The sequence below is a fragment of the Mustela erminea genome, chromosome 6 (genome assembly GCF_009829155.1).
Source record: "Mustela erminea isolate mMusErm1 chromosome 6, mMusErm1.Pri, whole genome shotgun sequence".
NCBI lineage: Eukaryota > Metazoa > Chordata > Mammalia > Carnivora > Mustelidae > Mustela > Mustela erminea.
The window spans coordinates 108,499,157-108,516,374 of NC_045619.1; the positions used below are offsets into that span (position 1 = coordinate 108,499,157).

Sequence of the window (17,218 nt, forward strand, 5' to 3'; positions counted from 1 at the left end):
ACCTGTTAAACAGTAACTTTCCATCTTCCCCTCCGCCCCCAGACCCCCAGCCCCTGAGAGCTACCATTCTGCTTTTAAGATTTTGACTCTGGTAAGTACCTCCTATAAGTAGAATCATACAGTCTTTGTCTTTTTGTGACTGGCTTAGTTCACTTAGCACAGTGATCTCATGTTTTATCCATTTGTAGCATATGTCATCATTTCCTTCCCTTTTAAGGCTCAGTGACATTCTGTTGTATGTATATTTCACATTTTGCTTATCCACTCATCCATTAATGGCAACTTGGGTTGCTTCCTCATTTTAGCTATTGTGAATAATGCCGCTATGAATGTGGGTGTACAACTATCTTATCGAGACCCTGCTTTCAGTTCTTTGCAGTATATACCCAGAAGTGGAATTGTTGGATCATACCGTGATTCTGTTTCTAACTTTTTGAGGGTGTGCCACATTGTATTTCTCGGTGTCTCTTTCATATGATACTCCGATCAAGGATGTACAAGGGTTCTGTTTTCTTCTTATCTTTTTCAATGTGTTCATTCTTTTCTTTTTTTCTTTTTTCTTTTTTCTTTTTTTAGCAGGAGTTATCTTAATGGTTGTGAGGTGATGTCTCATTGTAGTTTTGATTTGCATTTTTCTAATGATTAGTGCTATTAGGAAGTTTTTCATGTGCTTATTGACTATTTGTATATCTTTTTTGAAGAAATGTCTATTCAAGTCTTTTGCCTGTTAATTTATTTATTTGTAAAGATTTTATTTTTAGGGAATCTCTACTCCCAAAGTGAGCTCAGACTCACAACCCCAAGATCCAGAGTCACATGCTCTACCAACTGAGCCTGCCAGGCACCCTTCTTTTTGCCCATTTTGAAAATAGATTCTTGGGTTTTTGTTGGTTGAGTTGTAGGAGTTCTATATATATTCTGGATACTAACCCCTTGTCAGATACATGATTTACAAATATTTTCTCCCATTTGTGGGTTGACTTTTTTTCACTCTGTTGATCAGTGTCTTTGATCCATAAAAGTTTTAAGTTTTCATGAAGTCCATGTTGTCTTTTTTTTCTTTTATTGCCTGTAACTTATGTTATATGCAAGAAACCATTGTTATGAAGATTTTTGCCCTAGTTACCTTTAAGAGTTTTATACTTTTAGGTTTTACATTTAGATCTTTGATCCATTTTTAGTTAATTTTTAAATGGTGTGAAGTAAAGGTTCAAGTTCATTGTTTTACATGTGGTTATCTGGTTTTCCCAGCACCACTGACTGAAAAGACTGTCCTTTTATTTTATTTTTATTATTATTTTTTAAAGATTTTATTCATTTGACACAGAGATCACAAGTAGGCAGAGAGGCAGGCAGCAGGGGCGGAGTGGGGGGAACCCTCAGTCCCAGGACCCTGAGATCATGACTTGAGTTGAAGGCAGAGGCTTAACCCACTGAGCCACCCAGGTGCCCCATACTGCCCTTTTTGTACTGAGTGGTCTTGGCCCCCTTGACTGAATGCAGATTTATTTCTGGATTCTTGGTTCTATTCCTTTGGTCTATATATCCATCTTTTTTTTTTTTTTAAGTGTATTTAGCATACAGTGTTATGTTAGATTCAGGTGTAAAAATAATTCATCAATTCTGTACATTACTCATGCCTCATCACAATAAGTGTAGTCTTAATCCCCTTCATTCCACCCCCCCCCCCTTTGGCAACCACTAGTTCTCTGTATTTAAGACTCTCTTTGTTGTTATCCTTTTTTTCCCCTTAAATTCTACATAAAAGTGACATCATAAGGTATTTGTCTCACTTCACTTAGCATTGTATCCTCTAGGTCCATTGTTTTTTATGGTTTACTAGCATTCCATGTATATACGTACTACAACTTTAAACATTCGTCTATGGATGGACACTTAGATTACTTCCATATCTTGGCTATTGTAGATAATGTTTCAATAAACATAATAAACATATCTTTATTTTCTTTGGGTAGATATCCTGTAATGGAATTACTGGATTATATGAGTAATTCTATTCATAATTTTTTGAGGAACCTTCCTACTGTTTTCCACGGTTGCTGTACCAGTTTGCATCTCCACCAACACTTGTTATTTCTTGTGGTTTTGATTTTAGCCATTCTGACAGGTGTGAGGTGATATCTCACTGTGGTTTTGATTTGCTTTTCCCTGATGATAAGTGATGTTGAGCATCTTGTCATGTGTCTGTTGGCTGTCTGGATGTCGTCTTTGGAAAAATGTTTGCTCAGATCCCCTACCCATTTTTCAAATGGATTATTTGTTTTTTGGTGTTGATTTGTATAAGCTCTTTTTATATATTTTGGATATTAACCTCTTATCGGATGTTGTCATTTGCTAATATCTTCTCCCATTCAGGAGGTTGACTTAAGGTTTTGTTGATGGTTTCCTTTGCTCTGCAAAAGCTTTTGATTTTGGTATAGTCCTAGTAGTTTAATTGTTCTTTTGTTTTCCTTGTCTGAGGAGACCTACCTTGAAAAATATTTCTATGACATATGTTAAAGAAAACACTGCCTATGTTTTTCTTCCAGGATGTTTATGGTTGCAGAGCTCATATTTAGATTTTCAGTCTGTTTTGAGTTTATTTTTGTGTAAGGTATCAGAAGTGGTCTAGGTTCATTCTTTTTTGCATGTAGCTATCTAGTTTTCCCAGCAGAGACTGCCTTTTTCCCCTTGTGTATTCTTGCCCATTTGTCATAGATTAATTGACCATGTCAATGTGGGTTTATTTGTGAGCTCTCTCTTTTGTCCCATTGATCTATGTGTCTGCTTTTGTGCCAGTACCATACTGTTTGGGTTACTACAGCTTTGCAGTCTTTCTCGAAATTCGAGATTGTGATACCTCCAGTTTCGTTCTTCATTGTCAAGACACATGACTATTCAGGATCTTTTGTGTTTCCATACAAATGTTATTATTTGTTCTGGTCCTGTGAAAAATGTTAGTGTTTTGATAGGAATTGTATTAAATCTATAGATTGCTTTGGGCAGTATGTAAATGTTAACATTATTGGTTCTCCAGTTAGTGAACATGGGATATCTTTTTATTTGTTTGTATCATCCTCATTTTCTTTTATCACATGTTTTATAGTTTTCAGGGTATAGGTCTTTCACCTCCTTAGTTAAATTTATTCCAAGGTACTTTATTATTTTTGTGTAATTGTAGACGGGATTTTTTTTCTTAATTTCTTTTTCTGCTGCTTCATTATTAGTGTATAGAAATAAACAGATTTCTGTATATAATTATGTATTTTAAGACTTTACTGAAGCTATAAATTAGTTTTGGCAATTTTGGGGTGGAGTCTCATGTTTTCTGTATGGTAGTATCATGTACTCTGCAAATAGTGAAAATGTTACTTCTTCCTTACCAATTCCGATGCCTTTCTCATCTGACTGCTGGGACTGCTGGGACTAGGACTTCTAGTACTATGGTGAATAAAAGTAGTGAGAGTGGTGGGTATCCTTGTCCTGTTCCTGATCTTAGAGGAAAAATTGTTTTTCACAAAGGTATGATGTTAGCTGTGGGTTTTTCATATATGGCTTTTATTATGTTTTTGAGGGATAGTTCTAATCCTACATTGTTGAGAGTTTTTAAATCATAAATAGATGTTGTAGTTTGTCAAATGCTTTTTCTGCATCTATTCAGATAATCATACAGTGTCTTTCTTTATAGACTAGTACTACAGTGTTTTTGATTACTGTAGCTTTGTAGTAAATTCTGATATAAGGAAGTTCGAGTCCTCCAGGTTTGTTCTTTTTCAAGATTGTTTTGTCTCTTTGGGATCCCGTGAGATTCCATATGAACTTTAAGATTTTTAGGGTTAACTTAGGGTTTTCCTCTTTCAGCAGAAAAACATAATGGGGATTTTTAAAAAGATTTATTTATTTTTATTTATGTATTTATTTGAGAGAGAGAGACCATACCCAAGTTGGGAGGAGGGAGAGGGACATGCATACATGCTAAGCCATGAGCCCAGCCAGGGGGCTCTTTCCCAGGACCCTGGGATCATGAGCCCAAGGCAGATGTCTGATCAACTGAGCCACCCAGGCACCCCAGTGTTTAGAGTTTTCTACCTAGAAGTTCATGTATCTGTAAACAAATAATTTATTTCTTCCTTTACATTCTGAATGAATGCCTTTTATTTGTTTGTTTTTGTCTAATCGCTATGGCTAGACCTTCCTGTACTGTGTTGAATAGAAGTGGTGAAAGTAGACATCCTTGCCTTGTTCTTAATCTTAAAGGAAAACTTTGTCTTTTCCACTCCTGGAATTTTAGGTCATAAATGCAAACAACACCAAGGTCCTGTGCACATGGAAGCTCAGTTTGCATGGTTTTAAGTGGCAAAAAATGGAATACAAAACAAGCCCCTCAGGGAGTAGATGAATAGAATATGTTATCTCCACACCATGGACTATTAGGTAGCCTTTATTTTTTAATTTTATTTATTTATTTTTTTTATTAGGTAGCCTTTAAAAGAGTGAATTGGGAATTTAAAAAAAGAATGAATTGTAGTGATATCACTTGACTTGGGAGGATTTTCACAAGATAATGAAAAAAGCAATATGCAGAGAAATATGGGTAATGTCAATCTATTAAAATAAAACTAATCCTCATATTTATGTGTATATCTCCATACATATGTATAAATCATGTATGTGATTATATGTGCATTGAGAAAAACAAAAAGGAATATGTACTTGATTGTTAACATGGACACATCAGTTATTGATGTAGAAGATAGAGAAAAAAGGAAAAAGTTCCCAGAATGAATAGTATGATTACTTTTTGAATTTCTGTAAACTGTGTTTTTATGTCTATAAATGGGTATATTTATTTACAGCATCTTTAAGTTTATTTTTTAAAAGATTTTATTTAAGAAAGGGAGAAGCAGCCTAGAGTCCCCCCAAGGGGCTTCATTGCAGGACCCTGAGTTCATAGCCAAAGTCAGACACTTAACCAACTGAGCCACCCAGGTGTCTCTACAACATTTGCTTTTAAAGGAAAAACAGACACTGTTATTCAGGCTTTACAACTCTAGCAGTTTGTCAGTGGTCTTGCTAGCTTCCAAACTTGATGTCGTAAGGTATTCTCTCCTTATTTTGCATCTTTGATTTCTTGTCCTATTTGCTCTCTTGGCTAAAAAAGTTGAAGTCTTTTCCCCCCCTGTTTTTATTGTACAAAAACTAAAAGTAAAAGACTGAAAGTGCTGTAGAGAAATGAAGACTCTAGGTTATACAGCTAGCAATTGATGGAGCTGACATTTGAATTGAATCCAGATCTATCCTTATACTTTGCATTATATACCATGCTGATAATCTTTCCTGATTTCTTTGACCTTCTTTGTTGATTATTCACTTGGTACCTGATCCTATACAGAATGTAACTTAAGATCAGTGAAAGGAAATGTTATATAGCAGATTTGTAAGAAAAATAAGAAAAGTTTTATTTCAGGTGTCTCTCTCAACAGATTTAATAGGAGTGGAATAATAACATCTCTTTACCATCTATACCACTTCCCTCTGAGTCTGGGATTAAGAAGCCAGGGGTGGCTGTAGCCTCTCTTATTCCTCAAACATTAATTTTGGCAGTTAGAAGATTTAGTGGGTAGGTTTTCATGCATTTCTTGTCGTCTTTGGCCATGCTCTGCTATAAGCCTTGAAAAAATAACCCCACCCAACATGATAATTACATGATTATTGTAGGGTTTCCCTTTGTTTTCTGACATATTTATTCATCAAGTCTGTGTCCAAGAAATTAATATCTCATCTGTTGATAATTCTGCTTCTATTTCCATTGTTATTCAGAAGGTTATCAGGTCAAAACATGAAAGTGGTGTGCATTGAGAGAGCAAGTATTGGCTGTTGTTGGGAGTCTCAATGAATTAGGTATTTCCTGCTGGCAAAAAATGAGGAATGCGGTGGTAAGCACAAGTGTAATAGTGTACTTAGATATAATCCTGCTACATAAAGCCACTGAATTTTATTTTAATTCATTAAATAATGATTGTGCTGTGGTATGGTTATTTTAAACCAATTACCACTATTTGTAGTAGAAATATATCATTTCTTGAAACATGATGAAATCTTTCTTTTGGAGATTTGCCTGGGGAGATTCTCGCAGGGTTAAAGGTGTCCCTATGTCTTAGTCTGTGACCGCCCCCTCTTTTCTGAATGAGTGAATGTTCTTGTTTTTGAGGATGTTGCCAAAGGATAAGCTAGATAGATTCCTCAGTCCCTGCTCTGTGAATGGGTTATTTTTCAGTCATACTAGATGATCTGTTTCTGGGTTGAATTAATTGTACATGGAAAAAAGATGAGGATAGCTGTTGGATAATGGTTACAGTGGTTTAGGAAACAAAACTACAGAGGTGTGACTGGCATTTCACCTTCAGGTAAGAACTTTATAGAATATATTTAAGTATAAAATAAAAGTTCTAAAAGGATATTACACTAGACCATCTGTAGTGATTAAACATGTTATGCTTTATCTAGTAAAAGGAAGGGAAAACTTTAGATGCTCTAAACCTATTTTTCTGCAGACAGAGAATGACAGGTCTTTTGGCCTTACTTTCAGGCAGCATCTTCTACCTAGAATCAAACTCCTCTGATCTCTTTAAAACTGTACACAGGAGGGAATACTGTTGGAAAAAGAACCCCTCAGAGTATGTTATAGTTGAATGAGTTCTATGTAGAATTTCAGAACTTGGTCCCCCTTTAATGCTGTCTTCTTTGTTCTTATGAACACTGGTGAGGGAAGTTTGTTAAAAGTACTTGTCACTGGGCCTCACATGAGATATCCAATAGGACACTTTCAGTTTGCATTTCTTCTCTTTTATCTTTATTGCATTTTTCAATTTGCATTTTTAATAAGCACCCCATGTAAGGTGAATCAGGTCCGTAGGCCACAAATTGACATATATTTCTCTAAAACATTGTTTAATTGATGTCTTTGTGGGTGTCATGAGCATTCTAAAAAGAAGAGTGATAATTAAGTGACGTGACTTTGAATGATAACATATATGAGAAAGGAAAAAGTGACTTAATAAAGTCACAACACTGGTTGCTACAGTACTTGGTGATAAACCCAAACTTTTTGATAATACTTCCAGTCTTCTTTTCAGTATATTAAGGCAGTCTACCTCAGTATTCATGTTAATAATTTTTGTTCATAAAAGTAACATTTTCTTATTTCAGAAATTTCAGAAACTAAATAATAGCTGCTATCTTGACATTTAATAAAGAAAAACAACGACTTTTTGTCTGAAATTCATACTTGTAATGATGAGTAGCAACATTATTTATCATAGCATCTTTTTTTCTTAGATATTTTATTTGTTTATTTGATAGAGTGAGAGCACAAGTAGGGGTAGCAGAAGAGGGAGAGGGGGAAGCAGGCTCTCCTCTGAGCAGGGAGCCCAATCCAGGGCTTGATCCCAGGACCCTGGGTTCCTGACCTAAGCCGCAGGCAGACACATAACCATCTGAGCCACCCAGGTGCTCCCCATAACACCCTTTTTAATGACTGTCCTAGGTATTTTTCTTTTGGGTATGGGATTTTTTTCATATTGGGTTTAAAGAGCTCCTTTATATAGATCAGATAACCAACTGTTTGTCCTCTCATGTAATGTTTTACTTAGTGGTTTTTTGACTTACAATTTAGCAGCAGTCATTTCAATCCTTCAAGATTTCTTTGGATGGAAAGCTTAGAAAAAGACCTTTTTCATTTCAGCGTTACTAGTTTTTATGATTTTATTTAATTTCTTCAATCCGTGGGAATTTTGTTCTGATATGTGGTATAAAATAGGAACCTAACATTTTCCAGACAGTTAACCAATTGTGCCAGACCACTTATTAATCTTTTTCTACTGATTTGATATACTACCATGATGTGCATACATATCTATTAATTCCATTGATCTATGTCTGTTCTTGGGCTGGTACTATATTGATATAAAACTTTAGATAAGAGATTTTAATATCATGTGGTAATTACTTGATATTAGTCTTTGCATAGGATAGTCACGTTTTCATATATGAATTTGCTTACAGAAGTTAGAAACAGTGCGTTTAAAATATTAATAACAGCAATTTACATGATTCCATAGAATCATTAACATTTTTGCTTAATGACATAATGTATCATAGTTGCTTATAGGATTTTGCTGATATTTTCTTTAGGGGTATGTGTGTGTGTGTGTGTGTGTGTGTGTGTGTGTGTGTGCATGTGTTTTAACTTGAGAAATTCCTTTTTTCTCATTAAAGAACCTCTTTTGCATTCCTTAATTGAACTCCATTTAAGTGCTGTCCAATCTTGCTTAGTGTTATGTATTTTTTTTTTTAATACTCTCTTCCTCTGAGCTCTAATCTAGTTTGCTTTTTTAAAAAACAGAGCCTCCCACCAGCCATTCTATGAATCCTGGTATCTGTAATACATGAAAAAAAGAGCAGGTAGAAAGTTGGACATTAAGTTAGAACTGGTATGCTTTTAGGTTAGTTTTTGCATGCTTAGTTTTACCATTTGTTAGTGTTTCACTGGACAATTTCCTTTTAAAATTCTGCTTGGGGCACTGGGTGGCTCAGTCCCTTAAGTGTCTGCCTTCCTCTCAGGTCAGAATCCCAGGCTGTCTGGATTGAGCTCTGCATCTGCCTCCCTGCTCAGTGGGAAGCCTGTTTCTCCCTCTGCCTTTCATCCCACTCCAGCACTCTCTCTACCTGAAATAAATAAAATCTTTAAAAAATTTTCTTCTTGGCTGTAACTTGTTAGCGGTTGTTATCCTATTTATTTATTTGAAAAGATTTTATTTTTAAGTAGTCTCTGCACCCACTGTGGGGCTCAAACTCACAACCCTGAGATCAAGAGTTGAATGCTTACTGACTGACCAATCCTGATGTTCCTGTAATCCTATTTTAAATGGTTTATTATTTCTGAAATTAATCTTGGAAGATTCAGAAAGAAAGAAAGGGAAAAGTCCCTTTAACCAACAGGAATCTTACAAAGATTCCCTGAGAGCCTTAGTCCAGATGGTGGAGAGGCACTAGTGGGGAGGAAAGATCATATTAAAACCCAGGTGTTTTGTATTTCTAATTATGACCCAGAAGAAGAGAAGGGGAAAAATCATAGGTGAAGTGACTTTTCAGCAGCTTCATTTCTTAGCTTACCAGTGAAGGAGGTCTTCGCCCAGGGCCACAGCTCTAGCTAGCAGTTCTCTGTAGAGAGTTCTCTTCAGAGATTCTGCTTGACTTCCCATTTATCCCATTGTCTTCCTAGTTTAGCCTGCTTCACCTTTTTAGGGTTCCTGCTCATCCCCTGTTGCCATTTAGGTGCATAAACCCCTAAAATAAGAGGCTCTTCGCTGACAAGCTGACTACAGAAGTAAATGCATAAGTCCATTGAGGCACAAAGATACAGACTAGAAAAGCATTTTGACATGTGGAATACAAGAGAACAAAAAGCCATAATGTAAAGAATCAGATTTGATGACTAAAGGTAAGGTGGTTCACCTGCTTCTCTTAAGATCTACTAAAACATTGGCTTGCATATACAAGCACACATACGCACACTTTCCTGGTGTTCTTGTAAGGACCGACAGTGCACCACCCCTGCCTCTGAAGAGATCCTCTCCCATGGAACTTAGTCCAGTCCATTCCTGTGTTACCATTCTCTCCTTCAGGCCCCAGTGGTGGTTTCTCCTCAGTTTACTTCCATAGTTGGTTGCGGACAGTGAAATTGTTGTTGGCTAATACAAATAGTGTTAATTTCTTAGCTGGCATCTAAAGTACCAGGTGATACACAAACATGCAAGTCTTTCAGGCTTATCAGGCTTGTCTTTCACGAGACAAAAGCCTTCTGTCAGGCTGGTAAGGAGTACCTAAAAATAGCTTGAACTACCACCATCACTACCGTAAGATTTCCCAGAGAAGCTATATAATATGAGAAATACTAATAATGTCCTCTAAACTCTGCTTAGAACTACTCTCTGAAATAGTATAACTAGGAAGAGAAATTTATCCTTCTACACAAAATTAGAGAGTTAGTGAAAACTTCAAGTAAGAAGGCACTTGAATTTACTGTATTAATAATGTCAGGTTAGTAGCAGTACTTCCTAGGAAAGTGATACAGACAGTAACCTGATAGCTACACTAAAAGAATATTCAGTAAATATACCTAATCATCCTTACTAAAATGAAAAAGTTTATGTCAGGATTCTTGTTGAAAAAATGATTTTTTAAAATTTATTTATTTATTTTAGAGTGAGAGAGGAGGGGCAGAGAGAATCCCAAGCAGGGGAGCCAAGTCGGGGGGGGGGGGTGCTCGATCTCACGACCTGAGCCAAAATCAGAAACGGCACACTTAACTGACTGAGCCACCCAGATACTGCACAATCTGCATATTAAGAAGTTTCCCAGTAATTTCTGTGGGCACGCAGGTTTAAGAACTTCTAGAGCAGTGGGTTTCTACTTTGGCTGGTGGTTTTTTTTTTTTTTTTTTTTAAAGATTTTATTTATTTGACAGAGAGACACAGTGAGAGAGGGAACATAAGCAGGGGGAGTGGGAGAGGGAAAAGTGGGCTTCCCACAGAACAGGAAGCCGGATGTTGAGCTCAATCCCAGGACCCTGGTATCATGGCCGAGCCGAAGGCAGAGGCCTTAACAACTGAGCGACCTAGGTGCCCTACTTTGGCTACATTTAAAAATTACCCAAGTTTGTATTTATCCTAAAGGTACAAATGTAGTGATCTGAAGGGGCTCATACACCCAAATGTTTATAGCAGCAATGTTCGCAATAGCTAAACTGTCGAAAGAACCTAGATGTCCATCAACAGATGAATGGAAAAAGATGTGGTATATATATATACAATGGAATACTATGCAGCCATCAAAAGAAATAAAATTTGCCATTTGCAACAACGTGGATGGAACTAGAATATTATCCTAAGCAAAATAAGTCAATCAGAGAAAGACAATAATCGTATGATCTCTCTGATATGAGGAATTTGAGAGGCAGGACAGGGGGTTAAAGGGAGTAGGGAAGGGAAAAATGAAACAAGATGGGATTGGGAGGGAGACAAACTATAAGGACTCTTAATCTCACAAAACAAACTGAGGGTTGCTTGGCGGTGGGGGGTTAGGGATAGGGTGGCTGGGTTATGGACATTCGGGTGGGTATGTACTACTATGGTAAGTGCTATGAAATGTATAATTGTGATGATTCACAGACCTGTACACGTGGGACAAATAATACATTATATGTTATAAATTAAAAACTATGATGCACCTGGGTGGCTTAGTGGGTTAAAGCCTCTGCCTTTGGCTCAGGTCATGATCCCAGGGTCCTGGGATAGAGCCCCGTATCAGGCTCTCTGCTCAATAGGGAGCTTGCTTCTTCCCTTCCTCTGTCTCTGCCTGCTTCTCTGCCTACTTGTGATATCTGTCTGTCAGATAAATAAATAGAAAAATCTTTAAAAAAATAAATAAGAAATAAAAATTACCCAAGTTTAAAAAAATATTTTTATTTGGATCTCATTTCTGGAGATCTTAAGGAAAAAATAGGCTAATGATAAGCATTCAATTTTAGAATGTTCTCCTGTGTGGTTTTATTGCGCAGGCAAGATTGAGAACCATTGTTCCAGAGCTATACTGTTCAGTATAGTAGCCACTAGTGGCTACTATAAATTTGTGTGGCTGTGTAAATTTACATTACTTAAAATCAAATACAGTTTTTTTTTTTAAGATTTTATTTATTTGACAGAGATCACAAGTAGGCAGAGGCAGCAGAGAGAGGGGGAAGCAGGCTCCCTGCTGAGTAGAGAGCCCGATGTGGGCCTCCATCCCGGGACCCTGGGATCATGACCTGAGTTGAAGACAGAGGCTTTAAACCACTGAGCCACCCAGGCACCCCAAAATCAAATACAGTTTTAAAATTAGTGCCTCCGTCCCAGTAGCCACATTTCAAGTGATTAATTAGTCACGTGTGCAACTAGAGAGCAGATACAGATCCATTATCAGAAAAATTAAATCCTGGGCGCCGGGGTGGCTCAGTTGGTTGAGCAACTGCCTTCAGCTTAGGTCACTCACGGTCCTGGAGTCCCGGGATCGAGTCCCGCATCGGGTTCCCAGCTCCATGGGGAGTCTGCTTCTCCCTCTGACCTTCTTTCCTCTCATGTTCTCTCTCACTGTCTCTCTCTCAAATAAATAAATAAATAAAATCTTTTTAAAAAAAGAAAAAAGAAAAAGAAGAATTAAATCCTAACACTTTAAGGGCATTCTGGATAACTTATTTTCTGAGAGTTTTAATTTTAGGGAGTTGATTTATACTATTGTTATAAATTTCCTGGCATTCAAAGACTAGGCAATGAGTAGGTTATGTGAAAACATTTATATTTTGGTTGAAACTTTTCATATTAAATCAATTCATAATTACACTTTTGCTTTATGTAATCAGGTCAAAAGACGAGCTAGTACCTATTCATGACTACGAAAACTAGTTAGACATGACTACTTTTGGCGAGTAAACACTTGAGGTGTACTAGTATGAAAAATCAAGTTAGATTATATAACTAGTTAATGCAATATCCAACTTTGTTTTAATTCGTATTAAATTTTTATAAATGAAATTAGTATAATTGTGTATGATGCATTTAAGGCAGTGGTATAATGGAAGGTAGTGGTCAGTTTCTCTGTTTGCTAGCTGTGTGACATTTGGTTTGTCCTGATGAATGTCTATTTTGCAACTATAAAATATAGTTAATAAGGTTACCTATCTCATAGTCTTGCTGAGGATTAAATGAGATAGTGTAAAGGTCCAAACAAGTGCCTTGTACACAGTAGGTTTTCAGTAAGGGACGGGTGGCGTTATTAATACTAAATTTATACTTTAGAACTAAGTAATTCTAATGTTGATGATTTGCCCGCATCCGTTGTTATCTTCCTTTCTGCAGCATGAGTCAGCTCTTTCCTCAGACTCTTGACTCCTCATGCCAAATCAGTTGCTTTTCCTGGTTTTGAACTATGTAAACTTTCAGTCCATCATCCTGGCTGGCTTCCTCTACTAACTTCACTTCGGCCTGCCTTTTCTCCCTTTCAAATTCCTTTTCTTTCACTCAGCATTTAAATGTTAATACATTTCTCTTTCCTGTTCTTGGAGGTAAAATCTCTGAAACTGTTAACAAAAGACTACTGTTTGAAGACAAACTCCTCTCCTGCGCTCTACACTCCTTACCTGCTAGTTCCTCTGGTACTTCAGACTTCAACCAGTGAATTCATTTTCCCTAAAACTCTGAAACCTACTGTTCTACCTGTTCCCCTGCAATGAACTGACACCACCATCTGTCTAGTTAAGACAGAATGTTAGGAATTTTCCTTAGTTCTCCATTTTTCACAGTCAGCCACATTTAGTTAGTAACCCGTTCTTACTTTCTAACATTTGATCTTTTCCTTGTTCAGGACGTAAGCATCTTTTGCCTGGACAGTTGCCAGTGGTCTTGGTAGGTTTTCCTTCCCTGCAGGATCAGTCACTCTAGTGACTGAACTGTGACAGCAGTCACCACGGTGCTCTCAGTGGTACATAATTTCATGTACACAGCCACATTGCTATTAGACAAGGTTTCTTGAAGACAAGGATCGTGTCTCAGCACTGCATTTTCAGTACCATGCAGGGTTAATGAACATGAATAAATTGATGGTTACCTTCAAATGCTGGGACTTGTGTGAGAAGCATTAATCCACTTTTAAGAAATGAGCACAAAGGAAGCAGGGTTTTTTGAGCTTGCTGTATTAGTGGTCCTATTTCCTATTGTTTTCTCACATGGAATTTGTATAGTGTTAAGTTAAATGTATATACAAGCATTTTAGATTCTTTGTAGAAAGGAATGGTTTTTTAATAAATAAATAAAGTTTTTTTTAATTTAAAATATATTCAAGGGCACCTGGTAGCTCAGTTGGTTAAGAGGCTTCCTTTGGCTGAGGTCCACATCTCAGGGACCCTGAGATGGAGCCCCACCTGGGGTTCCCGACTCACTATGAGTGTGCTCCCCACCCTCACTTGTGCATGCTCTCTCTCAAGTAAATAAAATCTTAAAATATGTATATATATTTAAATTCAGTTTTGAAAAAAAAAAAAAAATCCAACATACTAATAGAAGTCCTAGCAGAGCAGTTAGGCAAGAAAAGAAAGCTATCCAAATCGGAAAGGGAGAAGTAATTATCTCTGTATTCAGACAACATGATACCAAATAATAGAAAACCCCAAGGCCTCCTCCAAAAAAAACTGTTAGAACTAATAAATGAATTGAGTAAAGTTCAGGGTACAAAAATCAGTTGCATTTCTTTCTTTCTTTTCTTTTCTTTTTTTTTTAAAGATTTTATTCATTTATCTAAGAGAGAAGGAGAGACAGCATGAAGGGGTGGGGGGCTCGCCAGAGGGAGGAAGCATGAGAGGAAGAAGCAAGAGAGCCTGACAAGGGGCTTGATCCCAGGATCCTGAGATCATGGCTGAGCTGAAGGCAGACTTTTTAACCACTGAGCCACTCAGGTACCCTGCATTTCTATACATTAACAGTGAATGATCAGGAAGAAGAGTTAGGAAAAACAATCCCACTTACAGTAGCATTAAAAAAAAAAAAAAAAAAAAGATACATCAGAATAAATTTAACCAAGGAAGTGAAAGATGTATACACTGAAAATACAAGACACTGATAGAAGAAACTGAAGAAGACACAAATAAATGGGAATAAATGGGAAGATAGTCCATGCCCATGGATTTAATATTGTTAAAATGTCCATACCAGCCAAAGGGAAATAAAAATTCAGTATAATCCCTGTCAAAATTCCAATGGCATTTTTCACAGGAATTGAACAAACAGTCCTAAAAGTTGTATGGAACCACAAAATAACCAAAACAATTTTGGGATAGAGGAATAAAGCCGAAGGCATCATACTGACTGAATTCAAACTATATTATAAAGCTATGATAGTCAAAAGTGTATGGAATTGGCATAAAAATAGACACATAGATCAATGGAACAGAATATAGAGCCCCAAAATAAGTCCGTACATATATGGTTAATTTATTTTCACCAAAGGAGCTTAGCATGTACCATAGGAGATAGGATAGTTTCTTAAGTAAATCATTTTGGGAAAACTGTATTGGCATAAGTAAGAAAAGAATGAAACTGGACACCACTCTTTTACCATACACAAAAATCAACCAAAAATGGATTAAACACTTGAACATAAGACCTAAAGCTATAAAAGTCCTAAAAAGAAAATGGAAGAGGCAGTCTCCTTGATGTCAGCCTTGGCAGTGTTCTTTTGGATTTGGAAAGACAACAAAAGCAAAAATATATATGTGGGGGGCACCTGGGTGGCTCAGTGGGTTAAGCCGCTGCCTTCGGCTCAGGTCATGGTCTCAGAGTCCTGGGATCGAGCCCCGCATCTGGCTCTCTGCTAACAGGGAGCCTGCTTCCTCCTCTCTCTCTGCCTGCCTCTCTGCCTGCTTGTGATCTCCGTTTGTTAAATAAATAAAATCTTTAAAATATATATATATTTGTGGGACTATATTACACTAAAAAGCTCTGCTCGGCAAAGGAAATCATTAACAAAATGAAAAGGTAGCCTATTGAATGGGAGAAAATATAAACTTCATTATTTGATGAGGGGTTAATGTATAGAATATATAAGAACTAGTACAACTCAATAGCAAAAAATCCTAAGTAATTTAAAAAATGGGCAACAGACCTGAATAGATACTCTTTCCAAAGACATAAAAATGAATGGGGTGCTTAGGTGGCTCAGTTGGTTAAGTGTCTGACTCTTGGTTTTGGCTCAGGTCGTGATCGCGAGGTCATGGAATCAAGGTTCTTGTGAGCATGGGCTCTGTATTGAGCTGGAGTCTGTCTCCCCTCCCCCACCCCTGGCATGCACACTCTTTCTCCCTCTCAAATAAATAAGTCTTTAAAAATAGGTGGATGGCATTTGGGTGGCTCAGTCAGTTAAATGTTTGCCTTCAGCTCAGGTCATGATTTTCAGGGTCCTGGGATTAAGTTCCCTGGTCAAGCGCTCTGCTCACTGGGGAGTCTGCTTCCTCCTCTATGCTCCCTCTTTCTTGCTCTCACTCTCAAATGAATAAAATCTTTCTTAAAAAAAAAAATTTTTTTTAAATGGCCATTTTCCTGATACATGAAAACATGCTCAGTGTCACTAATCATCAGGTAAATGTAAAACACGGTGAGGAGTGACCTAACCCCGTTAGGATGGCTGTTACCAAAGAAACAAGGTGCCGGGGAGGATGTAGCAGAAAGAGAACCCTGGTGCACTATTGATGGGAATGTAAAGTGATTCAGCCTCTATGAGAAACTGTAGAAATTCCTTAAGAAATTAAAAATAGAGCTACCATGTGATCCAGTAGTCCCACTCCTGAGTATCTAGATATATTTAGAAGGAAACAAAAGCATTATCTCAAAAGGTTGCCTGTGTTCCTATGTTTCTTGCATTATTACAATAGCCAAGGTAGAAGACAACCCAAGTATCTGTCAGTGGATGAATGGATCAAGAAAATGGATTTCTTTCTCTCTGTCTCTCTCTCTCTCTCTCTCTCTCTCTCTCTCACACACACACACACACACACACACACTGTAACACAGTTCAGCCTTTAAGAAAAAGAAAATCCTGTCATTTGGAACAAAGTGAATGAACCTGGAGGGCATTATGAAATAAGCCAGACAGAGAAAGACAAATACTGCATGGTATCACTTATATTTGGAATCTTTTAAAAAAAAAAAAAAAAGTTGAACTCACCAAAACACGATAAAAAAGCAGCAGCTGAGGGGCGCCTGGGTGGCTCAGTGGGTTAAAGCCTCTGCCTTCAGCTTGGGTCATGATGCCAGGGTTCTGGGATCAAGCCCTGCATCGGGCTCTCTGCTTGGCGGGGAGCCTGCTTCCTCCTCTCTTTCTCTGCCTGGCTCTCTGTCTGTCAAATAAATAAAAATCTTTAAAAATGTTAAAAAAAAAAAAAAAGCTGTTGCTGAGAGATGGTGAGAAAGGAGGGTTAAAAGGGCATACATGTTTAGTTATAAGATAAATAAGTTCTGAGGATATGATGTGTAACATAGTGACCATAGTTGATAACACTATGTTGTATAATTGAAATTTGTCAAGAGTAGAACTTAAATGTTCTCACCCCCAAATGCGGGAATGGGTGTGTTCA

General features: G+C 37.2%; 1 protein-coding gene and 1 long non-coding RNA gene across 4 annotated transcripts in view; both read left to right on the forward strand.

Moving 5' to 3' along the window:
• LOC116594189 (cat eye syndrome critical region protein 2) overlaps positions 1-17,218 on the forward strand; it is a 176,882-nt gene that overhangs the window by 64,629 nt on the left and 95,035 nt on the right. The window lies entirely within an intron of this gene.
• On the forward strand, positions 3,940-4,865 carry LOC116594190. The gene is made up of 2 exons (XR_004287093.1): positions 3,940-4,434; positions 4,479-4,865. It is a non-coding gene; the product is annotated as an uncharacterized LOC116594190 (long non-coding RNA).